Source organism: Pinus tabuliformis, chromosome J (genome assembly GCF_031772625.1).
Source record: "Pinus tabuliformis cultivar Carrire ecotype Pingquan chromosome J, CPIR1, whole genome shotgun sequence".
NCBI lineage: Eukaryota > Viridiplantae > Streptophyta > Pinopsida > Pinales > Pinaceae > Pinus > Pinus tabuliformis.
The window spans coordinates 769,706,466-769,717,597 of record NC_142295.1 but is presented as its reverse complement, the minus strand read 5'-3'; positions in this window follow the sequence as shown (position 1 = coordinate 769,717,597).

Sequence of the window (11,132 nt, the reverse complement as noted above, 5' to 3'; positions counted from 1 at the left end):
TTTAATTCCTAACACTCGTCCCTTCACTCCCTATCTGATTTTTCACTTCTCTAAGCTTTTCAACACACCTCCCTACCTCCCAAATTTTTCCTACTAATATATCTCTTCCCTAACCCCTTTATCCCCTCACCTCAAGAAACTAACTCTAATCCCTTGTTTTCCCAAGTAAAACTCTGTTTTTCTCACCTTTCACCCATCTAGGGTTTTTCTGTGAAAATTCAAATCATGGAAAGTGAGAAGAAGGAATATAATAAAGGAGGTCAAGTGTCTAGATTTGAGCCAGCTCACACCCATGAGATCAATGCTTCACCATTCATCAAAAGGTCATGTGAAGAAGTGGGTTGCCTAGGGTTTTGTGAGAAAATTCAGCAAGTGGGATACCATGCCAAGTTGAAAAGCCTCTTTGACAACAACTTGAAAAGAGTACAAGCCACAATATCAGGGATATACTTCATCATATCAGCAGATGTGATTGGCATAATTTTTAGGGTTTTGAGGTCATTTGCCACACATAGGGACAGTCTTACTTCAAAATCAGTTTCTGAAGTAAGGAAGATGAATTTGACAAATGTGAAAGAGGTTTTTGTCAATAATAGACCAAGGAACAAAAACTCCTTCAGTTTTTACACAGGTATCATATATTGGGAGATATGCAACTTTCTTGGAGACATATTTCAGAAAATCAAAATTTTCCAAGTTAATTTCCTGTTTTAGTCATGATTTTGTGGCATGGATTCCGAGAAATGAAAATGAATTTCCAAAACATGAGAGAGGTTTTTCTTCAAAAATCCTTATCTACAAAAACCTCTCCCAGCTTTACAAAAATTTTCATGGTTAGATATACATATCTCCATCTTTGAGGCCCATGTTTGTAGAAAACTGAGAAATTTTACACAGTTTTTTGTCCAAAAAGGTAGCATGCCCCACACTACGTTTTTGTTGGAGGCCTCCATTTGACAAAAGGTTTACATTTATGGATTCCTTTTTACCTCCACATCAAAATTATCCAACTGGAGTTCCACTTCAGCACATTCTGGCAGGTCAAAAAGTAAAAAAAGTAGCGAAAAAAACACCTTTCTACCCTGTTTTTCAACAACACGCTACGTTTTTGGAGTAGTTGTGGGAGAATTGAATTTTGGAGGTCTTGGAGAAGTATTTTTTAGTTCTTGAGGGTTCTATGATGTAGTAGACATGTATATATTTCTCCATCATTTTACAGATCTTGATTTGGAGCACGGGAACCCCTCCAAAATCCTTTTGCAAGCAGCACACTACGTTTTCTACAGACACGCTACGTTTTCAGGAAATTTGCTACGTTTTTTCTTGGAAGTGATTTTTTTTTACTTTTCTCAATCAAGTTCGAGGTTTCTTGATGTAATTTCTCATTTATGGTGTTTTAATGATGTATTGGGGTGTAATTATGTTTTTTAAAGTAAAAATTGAGTAGATTCATGCTTGTAAAGGTTTCCATGGTCAAATGAATCAGTTTTAGACCAATTTGGGAGTTTTTTTTAACCTCCCTAGTTATTAGGTTTGGTTAGAGAGATTTGTGTAAATTAATTCTATAATGAGGAATTCGACCCTTAAGAGAGGGGGATGTAGTTTTTGGTCTATATGTAACCCAATATAAGCCATAGAGAGGGTTGGATGCTTGAGAGTCTTTGGAGCCTTTGTACTTGATCACTTTGCAGTAATACAAGCTAGTTGCAGCTATTATTCAGGAATTCATGTGGTATGATCTTCTGGAAGTTCTTTTCTCCTGTGATTCACTATTATGAATGTTTAATGTATATTCTTTCCATGTCTATTCTTTCAATGCTCTTCCTATGAGTTTGATGAACAGAATCCTTAAAGTTAAAACTTTGTTTTGATAGGAATTTCATTTTTATTTTATCTATCTTCTGATGAATGAACTCATGCTTTATGTTGTAGCTTATATTGTGTTTAAGCTTTATTTATCAGTTTTATCATAAAACAAAGAAAAAAATCAAAATAAATGGAAAATTAAATCATTGTTTAAAGTTTGATACCATCACAAATATCCATGGGACTTGTATCAGCGGAAAGAAAAATGACATGTGACATGGCGGACCAGATAAAGTGTTGAGCGTGGCTTTGATATATTTGAAATATGGATGGTTATGTTTATTTGCATATCGGAGGAGTTGGAGGGGCGTATGTGAATGTGACACTCGGAGGATGCGATTGCGATTAGCGATAAAGATTGCATCGAGAAATGTGCACAGACACGGAATAAGTGGAAAAAGGTATGTATTATGTATATTTCCCTTTCGAAGGCTTTATGATAGAAATAAGCGCTCATAGGAGGTTTATGTGAGTTAAGACCAAAGAAATAAGGTTATGGGGCTTGGATATATATATGTGGCATAAATCATAATCAAAGGGTTAATAAACATTAATCGAAGGATTAATGAAGAGGGGTTATAAAGTCCCGACATAAAAGAAAGACTGGGCTATATGTATATTATTTACGCCGATTGTGATACACGATGGCTGGACCCAATAGTTTATATATGATGTTCTTTATAAGTTCGGCGGGTCTGTGGTATCATAAGGTTTGAGTTCAAGCACCAATTGAAAGCGCCAAGTGCAATTTGCGACGGCGATCCGGACCCGATATTATATATGCCATGTTTTATAATGTCGACAGGTCTGTAAAGCACCAAACACATATGTCTTGGTTCTTTTGTTGATTGCGATGCGCGATAATGATTCTGGACCCAATGAATTATTAAATTAAGATTTATGAAAAATTGAGTCTGTAAGGGTATTAAGGTGTATTAAAAAGGCGAAAGGGTGGACGCGATAAGTTTTTGAAGCATTATTGATTCATCTTCAGTTCCATGAGTCTCATCACTATTTAAAATGAATTGAGTTTAAAAGGTGCGATCAAGTAGTAAAAGCGATGTGATCAAATTTCAATCGCAAATTGCAGTGGGAGCATTTATACGGGGTAATACCCTTTTGCCGATTGCGACTTGCGATATTGTATATATGGGAACATTGAACAGGAGGATCCGATGGAGTTATTAAACAGGGTTAATTATTTTTCAGTTCCTCTTTTGCGTGCTTTGCATTAATTTTTCTATGTAAAGGAAAAAATCAGTGTTAAAGCCGAATTTGAAGAAAAGGCAATTGGTCGAGTTTCTTGGTGTTTTGGCCAATTGAAATGCACCCGACACATACGTAAGAACATATTAACACACAGATAACATAGTTTATCATGGCTAAAATGGATTAAACATTATTAATATATATACAGAAAAACTCAGCGGCCAATTAACAAAGAAAACCAACAATCATTTTCATCTTCTAGTTCAGTTATTTCTTGTTATTTGATTTTCTTGAAGGTGTCTTTTACCCTCTGTAAAATTCTATAATAGTTTTTACTTCATATAGTTAGAGAAACAATTTTAGTAGTTTGACAGTTTCAGAGATCAGCAACTATTTCACAATGTATAAAAAGGGGATAATTTACAGAGAAGGGGTTGGAATTTTGGAGAACCCGGAAACTAGGCCACTGTATTCCTGATATAATTGTTGATTAATGAAAGAATAAGAAGTTTCCATGAATTTTTGGGTATAATTTTGTAACATTCTCTATCATGTGTCATCTTATGTTTTCTTCTTTCAAGTATAGTAATGAAGTTGCAGGTCTTTATTTGCTTATGTAGATAAAGTTAAAATTCCTTAAAAGAGTGCTCCTATACTTGAAGTTTTCACCTTCCTTTCTAAGTTATAGATAATAGTTTCTGTGTAAGGCGGCATATTCTCTTTAACTTCTCCAAGGGTCACAGATAGTAGTTTCTGTGTTAAGCAGCATATTGTCTATGATTCAGTTCTCATTTTCATAATTTTTCTAAGTGACGGATAGTAGGTTTTGTGTTAAGCTGCATATTGTCTTTAACTTCTCCTTCAAGTTTTCTTCATTCATCATTTATATCTAGCAACAAATGGCATCCTGAGATGTTCTTGTCATACATGTATTAAGGGCTAAGGACCAAGTTTTCCAGGTCCTTCATTTGAGAATACAACAAACAATAAAGTGACCAATAAGTGACAACAAACAATAATCATTAATGGATTAAGCACATTTTCTCCATAGCCAGAAAATTGGTTTCTTAAGGTACAACATTAATGGCATCGTTGCCGGGGAGAGAAGACAAGAATAATTTTCCCTAGGTTTTTCAATATTTTCCTCTGGTTGTTCAGTGAGGAGGAAATATTTGGTCGTTTTGAATAAAAGCAAGATCGCTTTTCCTTGGGTGTATTGAGTTTGAATTTGATTCTTGAGAATGACAATTTTTAGCTGTTGGTTGTACATTCACACCTATGATTTTCACTTACAACATCGATTGGCGACTCCACTATACTTTGATGTTTTCTTTTCTGGGTTTAATGGCTCTCCCTGCATTCTTAGTCCATAAATTTGATCCATTTGATTTTACTAGGATCACTGGCTATCCTTATGATATTCTTGCATTTTATGAGCGGAATGAGTATCTTCCAAAATTCAGTATGAAGGAATATGAAGATCCAGCTCAGCACCTCCAAGAGTTTCATGAATGCATGGAGTAGCAGGGCGTCATTCATGAAGATGTGAAGATGAAGTTGTTTTTGTTTTATTTGGACCTAGAAGCTAGTGTTTGGTTCAGGTCTCCGCCTCGTTCAAGCATTTCATCTTTGAAAGATTTCCATTCAGTATTCAATTCTTATTGTAGAACTTATTATCCACACAAGTTTCTTTATGAAGGTTGTTGTGAATATTATGATGCTAAAGAAACTTTAAAGGCTCAAGATAATCTTGTTGATGAAACTAATAATTTTGTTGATAATATATCAAGCATTCAGAGAGGTTATAGCTAGATTAATCAGATCCAAACAAACACAATAGAGATAGAAGCAAATCTGGTGATTGCAGGAAAAACACCAGAGACACAGCCTATCCAAGACAAGGGAAAGGCAAAGATGGAATCCTCTCAAAGTCAAACATTGGAGGATATGTGTAATGTAATTAAAACTTTGTCAGATAAGTTGAATAAGTTAGAGTTAGAAAATAAGAATTCTCATAGACCCACGTTATATGCAGTAGATGAAGATGAACTTGGTATCGAAGGAGAAGAGTATGAATATGATGAAACTAATGAATATTAGAAGTAATTCTCTGATTTTATGCAGACTGAACTACATAAGAAATATGACATGAGATTGAGGAAAAGATCAAGAAGTCAAGAAAATGAAAGTGACGTAGATCATTTTCTTAAAGATGTTTCTGATTGTTCTGTTGAGCATATTATCCCAACAAAAGGTTTAATCGAGCGGGAACCTTCATACATAGAGAATTTCTTTTTTGGAGCTGATCAAGAACATATTTTTTCTTATACTTTTGAAGATCCTGTGGCAGATTACATGGAAGAATTTATCAGCAGTCTACACATATCATTTTGTCGATATACTCCTAATTTTTGTCGTGAGCTGCTTTTATGCATAATTTATTTTTGTTCAGGATGCATTGCATTTTAAGGATTCACTGGCAGAATGGTTCTAGATTAAGCACCCAAATGCTAACTTGGTACCATTGGAAGATTGACTTCACTTGATGGAGATCAATCACGTACATATGTAGGAACTTGTACATAAATAAGCTCAGGTGTTGAGCATTTGGTTTCCAATTGCAGTTCTTCAGTTTAATCATTAGTTGATGAATAAGGGTGACTTTCCCAGTTGGAAACCGGTTTGCACAGGTTTCAGACTTCAAGAATGTCAGGTTTCAGTTTGTCAAATTTCAGGGTTTGCACAGTTTTGGACTCCATGCCCAACTAAGGCTACTGATCTACGATTCTCAAAATTTTCTTATCAAAGCACAAGCATCATATCACTGCAGATATTGGTGTGGGTTCACTGTACAAATTTTTACACAGTTAAGTTTGGCGAAGCAATGTATGACTCCATGCCCAAGGAGAAGGCACTAATCTGCAGTTCTTAGTGCTTCTATGGCAAAAGAACTATCGCCATGTGGAGCGAGATGTTGTAACTTATATTTTGTTTAAGCTTTATTTATCAATTTTATCACAAAACAAAGCAAAAAATCAAAAGAAATGGAAAATTAAATCATTGTTTAAAGTTTGATTGCATCGCAAATATCCATGGGACCTATATCGGCGAAAAGAAAAATGACATGCGATATGGCGGACCACATAAAGTATTGAGCGCGGCTTTGATATATTTGAAATCTGGAAGTTTATGTTTATTCGCATATCGGAGGAGTTGGAGGGGCATATGTGAATGTGACCCTCGGAGGATTCGATTGCGATTAGCTTTAAAGATTGCATTGAGAAACATGCACAGACACGGAATAAGTGGAAAAAGGTATGTATTATGTATATTTCCCTTTCGAAGGGTTTATAATAGAAATAAGCGTCAATAGAAGGTTTATGTGAGTTAAGTCCAAAGTAATAAGGTTATGGGGCTTGGATATATATATGCGGCATAAATCATAATCAAAGGGTTAATAAACATTAATCGAAGGATTAATGAAGAGGGGTTATAAAGTACCAATAGAAAAGAAAGACTGGGCTATATGTATATTATTTACACCGATTGCGTTATGCGATGGCTGTACCCAATAGTTATATATGATGTGCTTTATAAGTTCGGCGGGTCTGCAATTTTTCAAGGTTTGAGTTCAAGCACCAATTGAAAGCGTCGATTGTGATTTGCGACGACAACCCTGACACGATATTATATATGCCATGTTTTATCATGTTAGCGGGTTTGTAAAGCACCAAATGCATTGCCTTGGTTCTTTTGTTGATTGCGATCCATGATAATGATTCCAAACCCGATGAATTATTAAATTAAAATTTATGACAAATTGAGTCCGTAAGGGTATTAAGGCGTATTAAAAAGGTGAAAGGGCGGACGAGATAATTTTTTGAAGCATTATTGATTCATCTTCAGTTCCATGAGTCTCATCATTATTTAAAAGGCATTTGAGTTTAAAAGGCGTGATCAAGTGACAGATAGTAGGTTCTATGTTAAGCAGCATATTATCTTTAACTTCTCCTTCAAGTTTTCTTCATTCATCCTTTATATCTAGCAACAAATGGCATTCTAAGATGTTCTTGTCATACATTTATTAAGGGCTAAAGACCAAGTTTTCCAAGTCCTTCATTTGAGAATACAACAAACAATAAAATGACAAATAAGTGACAACAAACAATAATCATTAATGTCTTAAGCACAATTTCTCCACATCCAAGAAATTGGTTTCTTAAGGTACAACATTAATTGGCGCCGTTGCCGGGGAGAGAAGACAAGAATAATTGTCCCTGGGTTTTTCAATATTTCCCCTAGTTGTTCAGTGAAGAGGAAATATTTGGCTATTTTGAATAAAAGCAATTAAATAAGAGAATTTTTCCTTAGGTTTATTAAGTTTGAAGTTGATTCTTGAGAATGACATTTTTCAGCAGTTGGTTGTACATTCACACCTGTGATTTTCACTTACAACATTAATTGGCTACTCCACTACACTTTGAAGTCTTCTTTTCTGGGTTTTAATGGCTATCCCTACATTCTTAGTCCATAATATTGATCCATTTGATTTTACTGGGATCACTGGCTATCCTTATGATATGCCTGCATTTTATGAGGGAAATGAGTATCTTCCAAAATTCAGTATGAAGGAATATGAAGATCCAGCTGAGAACCTCTAAGAGTTTCATGAATGCATGGAGCAGCAGAGCGTCATTCATGAAGATGTGAAGATGAAGTTGTTTTTGTTTTCATTGGACCTAGAAGCTAGGGTTTGGTTCAGGTCTCTGCCTCATTCAAGCATTTCATCTTTGAAATATTTCCATTTTGTACTCAATTCTTATTGTAGAACGTATTATCCACACAAGTTTCTTTTTTAAGGTTGTTGTGAATATTATGATGCTAAAGAAACTTTAAAGGATCAAGATAATATTGTTGATGAAACTAATGATTTTGTTGATAATATATCAAGAATTCAGAGAGGTTATAGCCAGATTAATCAGATCCAAACAAACGGATTAGAGATAGAATCAAATCTGGTGATTGCAGGAAAAGCACCATAGACACAGCCTATCCAAGACAAGGGAAAGGCAAAGGTGGAATCCTCTCAAAGTCAAACATTGGAGGATATGTGTAATGTAATTAAAACTTTGTCAGATAAGTTGAATAAGTAGAGTTAGAAAATAAGAATTCTCAGAGACCCACATTATATGCAGTAGGTGAAGATGAACTTGGTATCGAAGGAGAAGAGTATGAATATGATGAAACAAATGCCATTCATGATGATAATAAAATTGATGAATATTGGAACCAATTCTCTAATTTTATGCAGACTGAAGTATATAAGAAATATGACTTGAGATTGAGGAAAAGATCAAGAAGTCAAGAAAATGAAAGTGACATAGATCATTTTCTTAAAGATGTTGCAGATTGCTCTGTTGAGCATATTATCCCAACAGAAGGTTTAATCGAGCAGGAACCTTCATACATAGAGAATTTCTTTTTTGGAGTTGATCAAGAACATATTTTCTTATACTTTTTAAGATCATGTGGCAGATTACATGGAAGAATTTATGAGTAGTCTACACATATCATTTTGTCGATATACTCCTAATTTTTGTCATGAGTTGGTTTTTATGCATAATTTATTTTTTGTTCAGGATGAATTTCATTTTCAAGATTCACTGGCAGAATGATTCTAGATTAAGCACTGAAATGCTAACCTGGTACCATTGGAAGATCGACTTCACTTGATGGAGATAAATCACGTACATATGTAGGAACTTGTACATAAATAAGCTCAGGTGTTGAGCATTTGGTTTCTAGTTGCAGTTCTTCAGTTTAATAATTAGTTGATGAATAAGGGTATCTTTCCCAGTTGGAAACTGGTTTGCAGAGGTTTTAGACTTCAAGAATGTCAGGTTTCAGTTTGTCAAATTTCAGGGTTTTCATAGTTTTGGACTCCATGCCCAGCTAAGGCTACTGATCTATGATTCTCAAAATTTTCCTATCAAAGCACAAGCATCATATCACTGCAGATATTGGTGTGCGTTCACTGTACAAATTTTTACACAATTAAGTTTGGCGAAGCAACGTATGACTCCATGCCCAAGGAGAAGGCATTGATCTACGATTCTTAGTGCTTCTATGGCAAAAGCACTATCCCCAGGAGGAGTCAGATGTTGTAGCTTATATTGTGTTTAAGCTTTATTTATCAGTTTTATCACAAAACAAAGCAAAAAATCAAAAGAAATGGAAAATTAAATCATTTTTTAAAGTTTGATCACATCGCAAATATTCATCGGACCTGTATCGGCGGAAAGAAAAATGACATGCGATATGGCGAACCCAATAAAGTATTGAGCGCGACTTTGATATATTTGAAATCCGGAAGGTTATGTTTATTCACATATCGAGGAGTTGGAGGGGCGTATGTGAATGTGACCCTCGGAGGATGCAATTGCGATTAGCAATAAAGATTACATCGAGAAATGTGCACAGACACGGAATACGTGGAAAAAGGTATGTATTATGTATATTTCCCTTTCGAAGGGTTTATAATAGAAATAAGCGTCGATAGGAGGTTTATGTGAGTTAAGTCCAAAGTAATAATTTTATGGGGCTTGAATATATATGCGGCATAAACCATAATCAAAGGGTTAATAAACTTAATCAAAGGATTAATGAAGAGCGGTTTTAAAGTCCCAATAGAAAAGAAAGACTGGGCTATATGTATATGATTTACGCCGATTGCCATATGCGATGGCCGGACCCGATAGTTTATATATGATGTGCTTTATAAGTTCGGCGGGTCCACAATATCGCAAGGTTTGAGTTAAAGCACCAATTGAAAGCGCCGATTGCGATTTGTGACGGCGATCCGGACCCGATATTATATATGCCATGTTTTATAATTTTGGTGGGTCCATAAAGCACCAAACACATATTTCTTGGTTCTTTTGCTGATTGTGATCCGCGATAATGATTTCGAACCCAATGAATTATTAAATTAATATTTATGGAAAATTGAGTCTATAAGGGTATTAAGGCGTGTTAAAAAGGCGAAAGGGCGAACGCGATGAGTTTTGAAGAATTATTGATTCATATTCAGTTCCATGAATCTCATCATTATTTAAAAGGCATTTGAGTTTAAAAGGCGCGATCAAGCAGTAAAAGCGATGTGATCAAATTGCAATCGCAAATTGCAGTGGGAGCATTTATACAGGGTAATACCCTTTCGTCGATTGCGACTTGCGATATCGTATATATGGGAACAATGAACAGGCGGATCCGATGGAATTATTAAACAGGGTTAATTCTTTTTCAGTTCCACTTTTTCATTCTTTATGTTAATTTGTTGTGTAAAGGAAAAAATCAGTGTCAGTGTTAAAGCCGAATTTGAAGAAAAGGCAATTGGTTGTGTTTCTTGGTGTTCTGGCCAATTGAAATGCACCCAATACATACGTAAGCCCAGATTAACGCACGGCTAACACAGTTTATCACGGCTAAAATGGATTAAACATTATTAAGACATATACAGAAAAACTCAGCGGTCAATTAATAGAGAAAGCCAACAGTCATTGTCATCTTCTAGTTCAGTTATTTCTTGTTATTTGATGTTCTTGGAGGTGTCTTTTACCCTCTGTAAAATTCTGTAATAGTTTTTACTTCATATGGTTAGAGAACAGTTTTAGTAGTTTGATAGTTTCATAGATCAACAACTATTTCACAATGTATAAAAAGGGGAAAATTTACAAAGAAGGGGTTGGAATTTTGGAGAACCTGGAGACTAGGCCACTGTATTCCTGATATAATTGTTGATTAAAGAAAGAATAAGAAGTTTCCATGAATTTTTGGGTATAATTTTGTAACCTTCTTTGTCATGTGTCATCTTATGTTTTCTTCTTTCAAGTATAGTAACGAAGTTGCAGGTCTTTATTTGCTTATGTAGATAAAGTTAAAATTCCTTAAAAGAGCGCTCCTATACTTGAAGTTTTCACCTTACTTTCTAAGTTATATATAATAGTTTTTGTATAAGGTAGCATATTATCTTTAACTTCTCCAAGGGTCGCAGATAG